The 15723-nt window shown below is 47.8% G+C and overlaps 1 protein-coding gene across 2 annotated transcripts in view; it reads left to right on the top strand.

The window, feature by feature from the left end:
• Nucleotides 1-15723, top strand: part of PITPNC1 (phosphatidylinositol transfer protein cytoplasmic 1) — a 214271-nt gene that overhangs the window by 172959 nt on the left and 25589 nt on the right. The window lies entirely within an intron of this gene.

The following is a 15723-nucleotide window of genomic DNA, read 5'->3' as shown; positions in this document are numbered from 1 at the left end:
CATCTGTGAGGCAGGGGCTGTGTATGACGTATCTGTGAGGTCCAACGCACAGAAGATGCTTAGTCAGTCCCCTCTGAATGAACTCTGAAACTTGTGCAGCTTCTCTCGGCCCGGAACCTTTCCCTCAAAACAGGAAGCACTTTCATGGGGGCTTGTCCTTGTTTTGTGTTGAGTGAGAATAAACTCAGGAGAATATCTTCCTCTACAGCTTTTACCCTCCCACTGCTTCAGTCCGACCTTCTTATGTTACAGCTGGTGCAAGTCATCATTCATATCCCATTAGTACTTTATCGATGGGGGCTGAGGAACTTGGGCCATCCCCTTGTAAATAACAGATGCAAGGCTATTTTAGTTGTTTAGCAACATGCAGCCAACCGCAATATGTTTGGACTCAGGGCCCCAGACTCGTCCTTGAGCAGTAACACATGGACCTTGAAACCCATCTCTCGGGTTCAACAAGGCTGATTTCAGACACAATAAATAAGCCCATTAAAAATAAATTCCACTGTTGCACAAACTGGGCCACCAATGGGGTTTGTGTTTTTTCCTCCATAGTTCCAGATTAATCTGGATAGAAAGGTCTAACCTGAGTTTAGCAAATGCCAAGCTGCTCAATTGCAGGCGTGTGCGCTGCAGCTGCCATCCTTTCAAAGACCAGGAGAGGCTGATGTAAATGGCTCTCAGTTCTACTCAAAGGCTGAGCTTTTTAACATCATCAGTTTAAACTACAGTCTGCAGCCAGCCACACTTGTGAATTTTCAGAAAAACAAAGTAAAATGCTCTCCGTGTAACAGGGGCCTGCTGAAGACAAGAAACCTGGCCGCCTCTGTCTGCCTGTACGGAGGAGACATGTCTGTGGTTTCATATCAAGGCCGGCAATACATATGGGGCTGCAGTGATGTGCAGAGCATTGTGCAACATACGGGTGAAGCTGTCCTTCCTGGACATCTGGCCTCTTTGGGAGCTCGGGACTTCCAGTAAAGCAGAGTTGCCAGAGAACTCTGAACTAACTTCAGCTCTTCCTCTTAGATGGTCTTGGGGTGGTCCCGCCTGTTAGTCAGGGAGCTCCCTCCTGATTCTGTGGCAAGTCTTAGGACAAATATGGAATAAAACAAGGAAATCAACAAGCTCGTTTCCGATCAGTGGTGCCTGACTCATTTCGCTGTGCTTCCTGCTCCCAGGACCCCCACTGGGAAGCTTGTTTCCATTGACACAGACACTCCTCTTTGTCTTCTGGCTTCATAGCCATTCATTTCTCTGGGTCATAGTATTCTTTTCTGGATACAGTTTGACCAAGGAAATGAGAGGTGAATAGTCATTCATCCAGTAAGTATTCACTGGGTACTCACTGAGTGTGACATACAGAGTTCAGATGGGGACATGGCAATGGGCAGAAGAGATGCTGAGGGCCCCTTCCCTCAGGACACCACCCCGCCATCTAGCAGTGGAGACATAAAACAAAGAAATGATCACATGTGTACACAGAGGGAAATTGAATTTGAAAGGAGGGGATCAGGAAAGATGTTCTGGAGGAAATGACATGCTGCGTCCCCACAGGATGGAAAGAGCTGGGGGGCTTTCTCCCGGTGGAGGTAGCATCACATGTGGAAGCCCCAAGGTGGCACGACTGAGAGCAAAAGAAGGCCGGGAGGGCAGCGGCAGTGGGAGCGAGGAAGAAGGGTGCCAGGGAGGCTTGGACGGGGGGTGGGGCCGTGTTAAGACACTTAGATTTTATTTCATTCAAGGGTAATCGAATGCCTTTTAAGGAATCGAATGATAAGGTCTAATTCATGCTTTGGAAGCTCGCTCTGGATGGGGCGTGGCCTGGAAGGGAGCGGAGTGGAAGTAGGAAATCCCAAGGTCCTCGGAATGGTTTTCGTTACTGGTTATTTAGGTTCTGTGGCAGCTCAGACTAGAGGGCTGGGAGCGGGTGCTTTTAAGGTACATTTTGAAGGCAGAATTGACAGGGATTGGTCTAGGCTGGATGTGACTGTAAGAGGAAAGGAAGAGTCGGGATAACCTTCAGGTGTATGGCTTAGCCAGCCAGTAGGTAGACATGAGAAGAAAAATGGACTTTGGAGAAAGATGGATGACCTCATGATGCCAATGAGACATCTAAAACAAAAGAAGAGTCTGGTGCTTAGACAAGAGATCAGGGCGGGAGACAAGCTTGGGAGTGTTTCACTAATAGAAGGTATTTAAAATCCTGGGTATGAACGAGAGAGAGACAGTGAAAATATAAAGGGAAAGGGGTTCCGGTGCAAGCGCCAAGGGATGGCAGCATTTGGAGACCAGGAAGAGGATGGGGAGGCCCCAAGAGTTGCCCAAGAACTGGCCAGAGTGTTAGAAGAAAAACAAGAAGAGTGTACAAGGAAGGCAAGTGTCAAGAGGAAGAGTGATCAGTTGTGCTAAATGCTGTCCTGAGTTCCGTAAGATGACAGTGGAAAACTGTCCTGTAGAAAAACGATCTCAGCTGGGAGCAGTCTTGCCCCACATGGATGCTTACATGTTTGGAGACATTCCTGTTTGTCACAGCTTGAGTGTGCTACTGGCAACTAGTGTGTAGAAGCCAGAGATACTGCTAAACATCTTATAACGCAGAGGTCCCCAACCTTTTTGGCACCAGGGACTGGTTTCGTGGAAGACAGGTTTTCCATGGACCATGGAGAAGAGGTTGGTTTCAGGATGATTCAAGCACATTGCATTCAAGCTCATCTCCTGCTGTGCAGCCCGGTTCCTAACAGGCCCAGACTGTTACCAGTCCCACGGCCTGGAGGGTGGGGACCCCTCCTATAATGCACCAGACAGCCCCCACAACAAAGAACTATCTGGCCCTAAATGTCAGCAGTGCCAAGACTGGGAACCCTGCCCTAGAGGAAAAGGCCACTGGAGAGGAATGGATCTCTGAATTCAGCTCTCACACCCAGAGCCACCCCGCCTGCCCTGGAGTCTTCAGGTTACTTACTGGATGTGGAAGAAAGGCCCGGACCTCTCGGTACAGTACATTTGTCAAGTACGGCTTCTCCGGGGGTCGCCAACCTGTGTTACAGGTAGAATTCTTCCTGCAGTTAGACCACAAAAGAAAAGGCATAATTGAGAGCCTCCAATAAAATCTTAGGAAATGTATGCTCCATGGGACTCCCTTGTGACCACAAACCCATCATCATTCAACTTCCAGAATCCAGACCATGGTACGAAGCCACTGAAAGGGAGAGAAGTAAATTTCCTTGGCTGTTTTTGGCTGAGTGTTACTAACCAGGGACTGAAAATAACAACCAATTCAGAAGGCAAACTACTTCCAAATAAATGTCCACTCAGTATGCTGTAAATAATTAACAACCCCCCCCACCACGAGTTTCCTTCTAAAATAAAATCTGACCATGTCACTTTCTGCTTAAAACCCCTCGCTGCTGGGAGGAAGCCCCGTCCCTTAGCATGGCCCTCCGCCTCCTCCACTCCCCAGTCCTCCCCACCTCTGTGCCACCCACCTGGGGAGCATCCAGCTATTCCTCTTTAGAGGTCAGCTCAAACATGATCTGTCCTAGGGGCCTTCCTGGGCATCCCGCACCCCACCAATGGTCAGCCGAGTTTTGGTCTGTGGATTCGAGATCATGCTAGCTCGTGCTAGCGCACAGTTATATCAAGAGCTCCATGAAGACCAGAGCTGTCTTCTCCATCACCATACCTCAGCAGGTGGTATGGCACTGGCACACAGCAGATGCTCACGGAATGGTTGTTGAATGAATGAGTGAAAGCCAGGGGCTTTGTTTTTCCTCCCAGCAGCCACAATTTCAGAGCGAGCACCATCAAAGAAAATGAATTGGTTGCCATTAAGCTAACAGTTGTGAATCAGAATTCCTCTTTCTTTATCATCTGAGGCACACAGCTTTACAGGCTTTTTCTTCCAATCTATCTTTATAAGTTGACTGTGTCAGCATCATAAATAGGAACGCGTTTTCTGTGGAGGAAGCTGCGGTGCCAGTTGCCTGAATCTGTTTAGAGATTTTTGATGCTTAGGAATTCAGACCAGGGTTATCTAGGTCACTTCCCTCCACCCAGCTGCTGTCACATACGCCACCATCCAGACCCAAGAGGGGGATTAAAGCACTTTCTTTTCTTTTTCCATTTCTCCTTGGAAACCTCCCAACCGCACAATCAAGAACGCCTCTCTCCATAAGGTGACCAGAGCTGGGAATTTTCCGCTGGGTGCCCTCTGCCTGGTGGCCCTCGTGCCGCCCCAACCAGGGATCCAGAAGGACAGGGGCAGCCCAGGATTAGCTGGTCTCCTTGCCTAGTAGTCTCTGTTCTCTTTCAGAGCTGTTATTTCCTGTCCACATCCAAGGCCCGAGCTTCAGCTCTCTAGAACCTCTTCGTCTCAAGTTTTGTTCTCTCATATCCATTGCAAAACTCTGCAGGGCGTCACTGTATTTAAAAAAAATCAGTGTGATTTCTCAGGGACAGAGTATGTCCATCAGTCTCAACACAGCCCCAGTAAGGCCCTGTCCCCCATCAGAGTCAGAAAGCTCTTTGTGCCGAGTCGCATTAACACCATTAACGCAGCAAATAGGAGGTGAGGCCAAAAATCGAGCAGGTTGTATTTGCTGTGTGGTTGATATGTGGATTGTTGCCTCTGACCAAGATTTCTATCCACACCTTTTGAAGCTCTGCCCCGGTTTCCGCAGGGCGGAGGAACTCTGTCCACGAAGTTGCGGAACACCCGCAGAGGGTACAGGCAGTGACCCGTACCTGCAAAACTGAGCAGCTTAGGGTGCAAAAATACATCTCAACGCCCTGCCTGCAGGGCTAGTCCAGCCTGGACAACCTCCGAAAGTCAGGCAAGAGAGCTCTAACTCAGAGGCATTTCGTGTTGGTTCATGTAAAGTCCAGTGCTCTCCCTCCTGGACTCATTAAGCTGTTCATTTCTAAGGTCTGACTTCCTTTACAAGGCAAGGAATGACCAGAGAAAATGACATCTCTGTTGGCCTCTTGCGGTTGCCCCCCCGCAGCTTCCCCAGAGACCTAACATGGAGGGCAGAGCAGCTTCTAAATTTTCAGACATGCCTTGAGTATAAAGGGGGAAAAAAGAAATGTAATTCCCTGGTAGAAGAAGTTTAGAAATAGAGGATTTTTTCATTGTGTGTGCTTTGGTCTTTTTTTAAAATCTTCATTGATGTATGTAAAGCGAAGAAGAATCTCTAGACCAGGGGTTCTCAGTTAAGGGCAGGTTTGCCCCCCTCCCCCCAGAAGACATCTGGCAATGTTGGGAGGTATTTTTGATTTTTGCCACTGTGTGGGGGATGTTTGGCATCTAGTGGACAGAAGCCAGAGATGTAGCTAAACATCCTACTATGCACAGGTTGCTTCACGAACTGTATTCTCCAGCCCAAAATGTCAGAAGTAGTGAAGTCAAGAAAGCCTGCTATAGACCAATCCAAGGAAAGGAAATTTAATAAAGCCTATTAGAAGCAAGATTCATTCATGAATTTCTTTAATTTGCATTTATTACATACCTGCCACGTGCCAGGCTCTGAGGCTACAAAGGCCATGGCTGTGTCTAATCTCAACTATCCTTTGAACTTGATCCTCTTTTTACAGAAAGAGCAGGTCCTTCTTGCCTTTCATTTTGGGGGATGTAATAAAAGAAGTCTCCATCTTACCAGGGATATATAGAGCATAATAATTTTAATGGGGAAATTTACAATGTTTTGAACCCGCGTAGCAATGAAGGAGAGAAGATCGCATCTTCCCTAGAAACATGGGTCCCTGAAATGGTGTAATTGAATGTAGGGCAGTGCAGGGGAAGTTCCAGGCAGAATTTGATTTAGAGCCTCCCCTACTGAGGTGGGTGACTAAGGGGAGGGGCCTCTGGCGCTCAGCTGCTAGGCTCCATGTGATTGCCTGGGCTAAGAAATCCTCAGCAGGTCACACCAATCTAAATGCCTGTTGAATTCTCTCTTAAGGGAGAGAGGATGGAACAGAGAGAGATATGTCTAACTTTACCAATAACTGTCCAGGGTGAGAGATTAAGTGCTATTTGCTCAGGACAACGGGCCCCCAGAAAGGGAAGAGAGACGAGGAAATATTGTCGTACTTAGCTGTACCCTTCAGTACGAAGCACTTCATCCAACCCACTGGACTCCCTCAAATTAAAAATGTTTTCATTTTGGTCCATATCTTGGCACTTGAGGGCGGTAGAATTTCCATTTATCTCCCAATGGCCAGATTTAACGCAGCTGTCTCATGCTGGGGTACGTAGTTGAGTTCAGTTCGTTGTTGTGTTGTTATTGTCATTCTTTCCCCTTTTCCCTCCATCCATCTGTTTCTTTCTGAGAATAGCGCAGCTGTCTTGTGACGGGTTCCAAGCAACTGGGGGGCTGGGCGCCTCTTGGGTAATCAGAGGGCTGGCTGCACTGTTGGTGCAGGGAGTCAGGGGAGGCCTCCACTGCCAAAGTGCTCCCCCGTGGTCACCCCTAGATCTGGGATCCAAGCCTGCAAAGGAGACCCTCAGAGGGAGGGTCCCCAGCAGCTGCTGCATCCCAGGACCCTGGGCACAGCCTCTTCGCAGGGCCTGCACGAGGCCAGTGCCGTTAGAGAGGGCAGCTTCTGGGAGTGGCTGCAGCAGTAGATGATAAGGAATACCATGGAAAGAAAGAAGGAGAACATTTTTCAGTTGCAGGTTCTGTCCCTTGCTCCCTCAGAAGCCCAGGCACTATGCAGGTATCATTTCCCAAGGGGCCTGCTGTCCTCCCCCACCCCCCAGTGGCCCCAAGAGGAAAGCAGCATTGTAGCTGCCTTGTCATCATTACAAATGGGGAGGCTGGATGATCTCCTGGGAAACCGGCTTTTTTCTCTCCCCATCCCCGCCTTACAGTTGGGCGTCGCACTGTGCATCTATCCAGGTTGATGGTACTGGGAGGGTGTCCTGTGCCAGGTCTCCAGCCCAGTGAGAGTCTTAGTAGCTACCCGAGCGGCTTCCTCTGTGTGGGCGTGAAGGTCCAGTCAGCCTGGCCTGGAAGGCTGGAGGGAAACACTGCCATTCTCAGGTCTAGAGCAGATCATTTGTGACGACTGTGCAAGGCCTTGGGCAGGAACGTAGCCTGTGGAGCAAAATGAAAGTAGGACCCTCCCTTTAAGAAGCTTATGATCTGGTTGGGAGAAGTAGCCTGAACGTAAAAGGCTGAATGACAGCACAGCCCAAGGCAGCAGCAGGAGAGATGCCCCCACGAGACTCTCTCCCTGTGCTTGGCCGTCACCGCACAACTGCAAGGAGGGGGCGGCTCCGGGTGCTGAAGTGGTCAGGACAAGCTTTCTCGTAGAGGCGGAATCTGAGCTGGGCCTTCAGAAAGTGTTTATCTTTACTGTTCATCTGTTCACAGAGTAATACGTGATCCCTGTTTAAAAAAAAAAAAAAATTCCAACACTCTATAAATAAGTAACATTGAAAAACAAACGTCCTGTGACTCCTCCTCACGCAGGTAACTGTTGCTCTAGTTGGTGTTTATGATGTTTATACTTAAACATAATGTATAAATACCATTACTTTATAATGTTATTTTGTTTCCATAAAAATAAACTCACAGTGCATACACCACTTTGTAACATTCATTTCTTCACTAATGCTAGAAGCTTGCCATCTTCCGGTGGAAGCACACATCTCTCTGGCGGGGTGGGTAACGGCTATACAGTGTGCCATTGTCCGGTTGTGCCCTATGCGTGCCGTTCCCTGTTTGGTGGACATTTAGGCGGTGTCTACTCTTCTACTATTAAAATACCACAGGAAACATCCTCATATGACATCTTTGGGGCATTGTTTAATGTTTCTATAGAATAAATTCCAAAAGTGACATTGTTGAGTCAGTGTTAGGGTATAGCAAAGTGTCCCACTCAAAACTATATTAACTTCCCCTCTGACCCACACTTGCATGGGGACAAACTGAATTTTGAAGACGAGAGAGATTGAAAAGTCAGTGCCGTGCGCGAGGGTAAAGGCAGGGACCAGGGTAGGAGCCCCGGTGCGGTCGCAAGGCGGCAGGTATCTCTGACGGAGACACAAGAGCCTTGAATGTCCAGCCAAGGAATTCGGATTTTTATTCTGCAAATAGCGGAGGGCTTTCAAAGCAGAGTCATCGACCATCATGCAAGGGAGAGAGGCTAACTCTCAGGGGCTCCTGAGGGAGGCTCCTGGACCCCAAGCCATTTAGAACCCTCCTACCTATCAAGCTACTTCTCTCCCTCTTTTGCTCCCCTTTTTGTGAACAAATCACCTCCAGCTGTCTTGACAGCAATAATATTTTGTAACGAAAAGAAGTCTTCGAAAATAAAAGGACATGAAGTAGTCCAGCCGTCAACAACCCTGGTTATAGCATTTGTAAACCAATTATGGGCAACTCATTTCCCAAGGAACAAATAGCTATTCTCTTTTGGATCTCATTTCTTCTAAATAAAAGAAGGCTGGGTCACCAAGTCTTACCAAAATACCATGTCTAGGGGCTGATTTTTACAACCCCTGCTGTTTTGGCTTAAAAACGTGGAGCCCACTGAAATGTTTTAAGCAAAGCCGATTTTTACTAGGAAAACAGTAGTGCCCAAGTCCATCCTAGGGTAAAGTTTTTTGTTTTTAATTTTTCAAGGGAAGAAGTTGTTAACTGCTGCAGTAATCTGCATGAATGAGGTGCCCCAGAACTCAGTGCCCAGCATGGCAGCTGCAAAGCTTATCATTTGGACTTGATAGTGAAAGGCCCGACCAAGTAGTTCAAACAAAATCAAAGCAAGTGAATTCCTAAATACCAGGTCAAAACCAGAGACTCTTAGTCTCTGCCAGGACTGGAGTTACTGGTTGTGGCGTTGAGTCATTGACTCCATAGGAAAAGCCTTTGGGGAAATGGCTCCATGGCCCAAAAGGAAGAATTATCCAAGCAAAGCATCCACTGAAGAGGTAAACACTCAGGCTTGTTAGTGAGGGATCTGTGCAACAGGTAACCTCTGGGACGTGTGGCTGGGGGTCCTCAGCCCATGCTATCCATGTGCACATGACCCAAGGAAATAAGGGCCTTGGCTTTGGTCATCATAGCCATGGCACTTCATCATCCCCAATTAGTGTATCTTGAACCTCTTCCTCCCTCCAAATAAATGAGTGGACAGAGAGATGAGAGGAGCTGCAGTGAGATCATGGGAAGGGCAAGGCAGGGCATTAAAATGACCAGCGCAGTCCTTGGTAGCTAGTAAGCCCCTCCCCGCTTTCACTCTCGCGTGGGCCCCTGCAGGTGTGTTGCTGGGATGGTTGCTCAGTAGAAACCATGCATCTTTGGAAAGTGGCTGCTGTGAGTGGCGCTGTGGGACTTTGTCTGCATATTGCTTTTGATTTGTTGTCACGAACTGAGAAGAGAAGCAGAGGGTTGGGCCCAGCCACTCCAGTTCTCAAGATCACAGAATCCTCTGCAAGTACAAAAAGATCCTTCAGAAAATAGAGCCATTTGTACTGCTGAGACTTTTTTTAAGAAGTGTTATTTATACATGTGTTATTTTTTTTACCTAAATTCAGAATGGTATGTGTCTCTGATACTTCACTTCTAAGAAACCTTAGAAGTTACATTTACCGTTTGCGTGCCAACCTGGGCAGCCTGCAGCACTGGGGTCCCAGGAGAGCACCCAAGGATCTCTGTAAATGCACCAGGTTTGGGGAAATAGCCCCAGAGCATAGTCACCCAACCTTTTTGTGCGATGACACACATGGAAAATGATCCGTTTTGGCCAGCATATTGAGGAGGAGCTCCTGGTCACAGATGACCAACCCCCGGGGTCAGAAGGTCCAGTCTGCTTACCCAAGAGCCGAGAGGAGTAGCATTTTGTCCTGTCTACTATCCATTCAAGGTGTCGGGTAGCTTTGCCTAGGAGATAGCTGTTTTCTGTGCTCAAGTTTTACAACCATTTTATTGTTATTTAAATTTTGTGGAGGGAAAAGGAGATAATAACCTTGAGCCCTTAAGACCACTTGTTCCCCTGCTGGGGGAGGGGTCAGTGCCTTGGAATTTCATTTCATCCCAGGGGAGCCTGATAGCAACCGTGGAGTCACATCCCATGGCCAGTGGCGTTAATTACAATATGCTCTCTCTCCAAAATTGCTTGTGCATTGGGGGCTGGCTTCAGATCAACAATCTAAGTTTATTTCCTCCAATCAGAGAATCTGAACAGTGTCCACCAGGTGCTCTGGCTTGATGTTATGCAAGCCCTTTCCCAGCTAGCACACTCTACAAGTCTTCAGCTACGACTCTGTGATGATGGGAGTGAAATTTTTCCCCTTGAAAAGTAAGGCCTGACCCAGTCATTCTCTCTGGCATTTTTTCTATTTATTCAGATTCCAAGTACGACTGTTCAGCTTCTGCTCCAAAAATATCCAGGGAAGCATAGGTGTTATTAAGTTGCTTGTCTTCATCTGTTCTCGTTAAGGAGCTCAAAGAAAGACATGCAATTACTAGGTCATTAACTTGGGCCTCAGAAGTTTCAACAGATTTCTTACAGAACTGCTAAAACCAGCTTTAGAGGGACGGGAACTAACTTTTGAGACAAACAAGTCATTTATTCGATTATATCATTTAACCCTAACAACCCAGTAGGAGAGATATTGTCTCCATTGTATAGATAAGGAAACTGAGGCCCAGAGACCCTAAGTAACGTGCTGGAAATTTCAGGAAGCCTCAGTTCAAACCCCACAGTGTCCAGCCCCAAAGATTGTGCTTGCCTTTCCCCAGCAAGCTGGCTTCTCCAGATAAAGCTCAAAGTGCAAACAACATTTGTCTGTCTTGGGAAACACACTCAGAGATTTGTTTCCTCCTTGAATGGACTTCACTAACCCTGAGTCTCACTGACTACAGGAAAGGAGGATCTTGGGGAAACAAGGGATAAGTAGGAGGAAGGGCCTTTCCAGTCCTTGGTTACCCTTCCTAGATTTAATGATCTGATAAGAACTCTATTCCCCATCCTTTTGGGGAAATTCTCTCTTTATGAACAGTCCAGAAAATAGCGGATTGGACGCACAAAAGCTGTCCATCATACAACTGCATAATGCAGGAACCTATTAAAGGGAAAAAAGTTATACCCCCGCCCCCAAGAATAGGCCTGCAGACCTATTATATCCCCACAACAGTCTTAGAGTTAAAAAACTTGCCCAGGGACACACGGGTGGTGGTTGCTGGAGCAGAGATTCAAAATCAGGGGTGTCTCATCCCAGAGCCTTTGTAGGCCCCCTCACTTCTGCTCCACAGAATCAAGGACCCCATAGAGGTGCTTCTGGGCCCAGTCAACACTGAAATATATTGCATCATACAATGAAGGTTGAAATAACCGGAGGAATCCACTTCTTACTTTACCTGCTTTATATATTGGGATTCCAAATAATATCATATTTGGAAAAATGGGACCGTTTTAAAGCCAAAATAAAATTGAAATCTGTTCCACTTTTTAAATCCTTTATTGCCTTCAAATTACAAGTAGATTGGCTTATTGAACACCTCTATCCCATCTCTGTTCAACAAGTTGGACGTCCAAGTTTCCCAAAATAATGCAGTACGTGAGGAGCAGGCTTGATTTAGGGACAGCTAATCCCATGCTGATCTCTGTTGCCATGTTGCAACTCATCAGGAGTATTTGTTCGTCTGTTATCAGTTTTTGACTTAATAAACTCAAGCTGTCGGTGGGCCAAATTGTCTATCGTCAGTATAGATCAAGGCTCTGAATGCTTCCTAGCCTTGTGCAAGCAGCACTGTTAGGCCAGAGTGAGCAGGACAATGCATAACGTGCAGCCCCCGTGCAAAGGCAGCTGCGAACCGAGCCAGGTCCTGGCGGCCTTCCTTTATGGGAAGAAAATAGCTCCCTGGCTCTGAGGAGAGCTGGTGCCTGGCCTGCTGGTGTCACACGCTCAGCAAGGCAGGGTCCCCTCCAGGGTGCCCTTGAATGACCTTACTGGTTTTGAGGTTATCTTAAAAATATAAAAGTCCTATCTGTTGGTGCTGAAAGGAAGAGGTTGGCATTATGTAACAGGATGTTAGGGATCCGTCTCTTGTTGCTCTGGAATTGGGAACGAGGTCCAAAGCTGGGGACCAAGGAGTTAGGATTCTACATTCCACAGGCAGCTGAGAGTCCACTAAGGCCAGGTGCTCCCCAGGATGAATCCAGATGGCCATTCCCCAGGACTCCCAGCATCCACCTCTCCCCTCTTCCTAGTTTTTATTTACATTCTCAGTCATTGGGGGTGCCTGTCTCATCTAACCTGAAAGCCATGTGAAGGGAGAATTTGAAGAGACTCAACTACGGAAATGAGGGTGTCTGCAAAAAAGCCGACTATTTGCTGAGTGAGACTCTGCAGGTCTGCCCTCAGCGCTGCCATCCTCAGAGACTGCACAGTGGCCCCACAGGTTGGTAGGGGAACGTAGAGAGTGACGCTTGCTGCCCATCTGGAGGTTTCCCAAGGAGGGCGCTTTATGGAAGGTGCCCGTAGCAGGAGCCAAGGAGGAGAGTGAGTCTGGGAATAGGATGGGGACACTCCCTCGGGCAGACTTTTTTCAAAAATGAAGATAGTAATGTACTTTATAGGTTTGTTATGAGGGGAATTCTGGGGTGTTTTCTCTGATGCCAGCAGATTCCCCAGTTCTCTGACAGCAGGTGGGTGGGTTTCCAACAATTTAATTCTGACACTGTCTCCTGGAGCTGACATCAGAGCCCCCGAGTTCAAGGGCTCAGTCCCAGCAGACCATCCTTGCTTGAGATGCCAGTCACAAGTCCCAAACCACCGACACTTCTGACTAACCAGGGGTTTCCAACACAGGCTCTGGTTCACAGCAAGCATTTAATAAACACTAGGTAGTATGATTATTTGTCCCTCACATCTTTCTTCTGACCACCTCTCTTGGACTTCTCCCTTCCTCCTTGCCCCCTCTATTTACTGATTTTAGATAGAGAGGAAAGGAGAGAGAGAGAAAACCATCGCTGTGTTCTTTCACCTATTTATGCATTCACTCGATGCTTCTTGTATGTGCCCTGACTGGAGATCAAACCCACGACTCGGCATATTGGGGTGACACTCTAACCAACTGAGCTACCCGGCCAGATCTTGGGGTTCTCTCTCTTTCTCTCTATTTTTTTTATAAAGATTTTATTTTCCTTCTTTTTTAGAGAGGGGAAAAGAGGGAGAGAAACATCTAGTCGAGAGAGAAACATTGATATGTTGTTACCTGTCTTACATGCCCTGACTAGAACTGAACCCACAACCCAGGTGTGTGCCCTGACTGGGAATCAAACCTGCGACCTTTCACTTTACAGGCTGATGCCCAACCAACTGAACCACACCTGGCTCAGTTGATACCTAAATGTCACTTTAGGTATCAACTGCTAACAATGCAAGAATTGGCTGCTTCTGGCTATAGTTTGCACAGGGTGGGGCGGGGTTTGTGGGTTGTTTTTTTTTAAGCTGATATATAGCAGTTGACCTTTTAAGTAAAGTTTTAGGTCAGCTCTCAGACACACTCTGAAAGGTCCTTTGTTTTGTTTGTTTGTTTGTTTGTTTTAACAGCATTACCGAGCTATAGTTCACATACCATACAATTCCCATTTGCAGTATGGAACTCAGGGGACTTTAGTACATTCACAGACAGCTATGTGCAACCATCACCACAGTCGGATTTCAAACCTGTTCATGGCCCCCAAAAGAAGCCCTGAATGCCTCAGCTGTAACCGCCCCCGCCCCGCTCTTTTACCCCACAAGCCACCTCACCCCAGCCCTAGGCAACCACTAATTATTCCGTCTCTATGGATTTCTCTGTTCTGGGTGTTTCGTATAAATGGGATCCTTTAATATGTGGTCTGTTGGACTAGCTTCTTTGATAGCTCCTTAATTTTTATGTGTATCCCTTTTAGGATTCAAGTTCAAGAAATCTTGGTCTAAAGTCAGGCCTAAATTGTACCTGGTTGAAATGGCCATCCTTTGGAGGAGAATGAGAAAATAGTATCTGTAACACCTTGAAGTCTTCAAGAAAACTTCCAGAATGCAGGGGTGAAAAATCTGACCTGTGTTGTTAGTTCATCCCTATTTTAGGGCTGAGCATTATATTACATAACATAGCAATTCCTAGCCAGTCACTACTTGGCCCTTTTTCATTTCACATTTATCAAAAACTTCTAATTTCAATTAACAGGGCAAGCCCCCGTTGGATATGGTCCTTTGTGGTTCAAATTGAAAGCGTAATTAATCATGGAGACTTGATATCTCCATGAAAGCCAGCTAATAATACTGCCTTTGAGATGGAAGCCACACTCCAGCCCTGTTCCAGGATCTCCCGGGGGCTTCTCCTTGCTCCTCCCAGGCGTGAGACTGATTCTCACAGACACGGGGACAGTCTCACCTGGGCTGCACAAAGGAAGGAGCCCCAGTGTGTCACCTTTGTTCTGCTCTGCCCCAGTGCGAGGTGGATGAGGCCTGAAGGTGTGCTTGCCCTTGAGGAAGCCCGCTAAAGGAGATGTGCCCGCACGGAAGGGGTGGCCTGTGAAGCCCATCTGGCCCCGGGGAGACGGTGCTGGCACCAGCTCGCCTTGCCCCCTACAGATGGGCTTGGACTGCAAAGGTCCGATTTGCCATCTGCCACGCCTGGGGAGTACCAGCAGGATCTGGCGCCCGGGCTCTCGCTGTGGATGAAGGTAGAAGCCCCCAGCCGGAAGAGCCTGCAGCCTGACACAGTCCCAGCCAGCCAGCTGCTGGGCAGAGCCCTCAGGCCCAAGCATTCCTTTTAGAGAATTAACCATCACCCCGTGGACCCAGCTGCAGCTGGGTAGTGTGAGGTTCAGTGCTACATGACAGAGCAAGTGAGCTGTGTCCAAGTCCTACCCCTAGTACCTGAGGGCATGACTTTATTTGGAAATTAGGTCCTCACAGAGGTGATCAAGTTAAAGCAAGGTTGAGAGGGCCCTTATTCTGTATGCCTGGTGTCCTTGTAAAAGGAAGAAATTGAGACACAGAGATTGACATGCACAGAGGGAAGATGACGTGAAGACATGCAGGGAGAGGGCCATGTGACCGGGGTGTGCCTCTGTAAGCCAAGGAATACCAAAACTGCCGCCAAACCAAACCCCCAGAAGCTAGCAGAGAGGCATGGAACAAATTATTTATAGCCCTCAGAGGGAACCAGCCCTGGCCACATCTGGATCTCAGGCCTCCAGCCTCCAGACCGGTGAGACAATAAATTTCTGTTGAGGACACCCAGTTTGTCGCACTTTGTGACTGCAGGCCTAGCAGTCTAATATTGTTCCCCATTAGAGGAAAGAGCCGCACCCCAGCATGGAAGGTTGGCGGAAGAAGAGGATTGTACTCGTCTGTGTGTAGCTCTCAACTCTTCAAAAGGAAAGCTTTTAAGAAACCCCTAATGTGCTCAAAGCTAGTCTGACCCACTGTGCTGTGCTGCTTGGAGATAGCTGCCCAGGGTGTTCACCCACTGGGGAAGCTCCCAGGTGGCTCCTGCGGGTGCCGCCTTGTGGTTCCAGAGCCCCAGTGGAATCAGTAAAACTACTTTCTAAAGGAGCAGCCTACAGTAGGGCAATGTCTTTGTTCTCTGCTCCATCATCGTGGAACCTGCCACTGAAACATAAGACAAAGAGGGAAAGGAATTTGTTCTGAGACTGGAGATGCTCCCTTGTCCTTGGCCCAGGACCTAGTTATAATGTACAAAAAGCAAAAACCCT

The sequence above is a fragment of the Pteronotus mesoamericanus genome, unplaced genomic scaffold (assembly GCF_021234165.1).
Source record: "Pteronotus mesoamericanus isolate MK-2021 breed Mesoamerican mustached bat unplaced genomic scaffold, CSHL_Meso_final contig_246, whole genome shotgun sequence".
NCBI lineage: Eukaryota > Metazoa > Chordata > Mammalia > Chiroptera > Mormoopidae > Pteronotus > Pteronotus mesoamericanus.
Note: the sequence above shows the minus strand (reverse complement) of the source record. Positions and strands in the feature narration are given on the sequence as shown.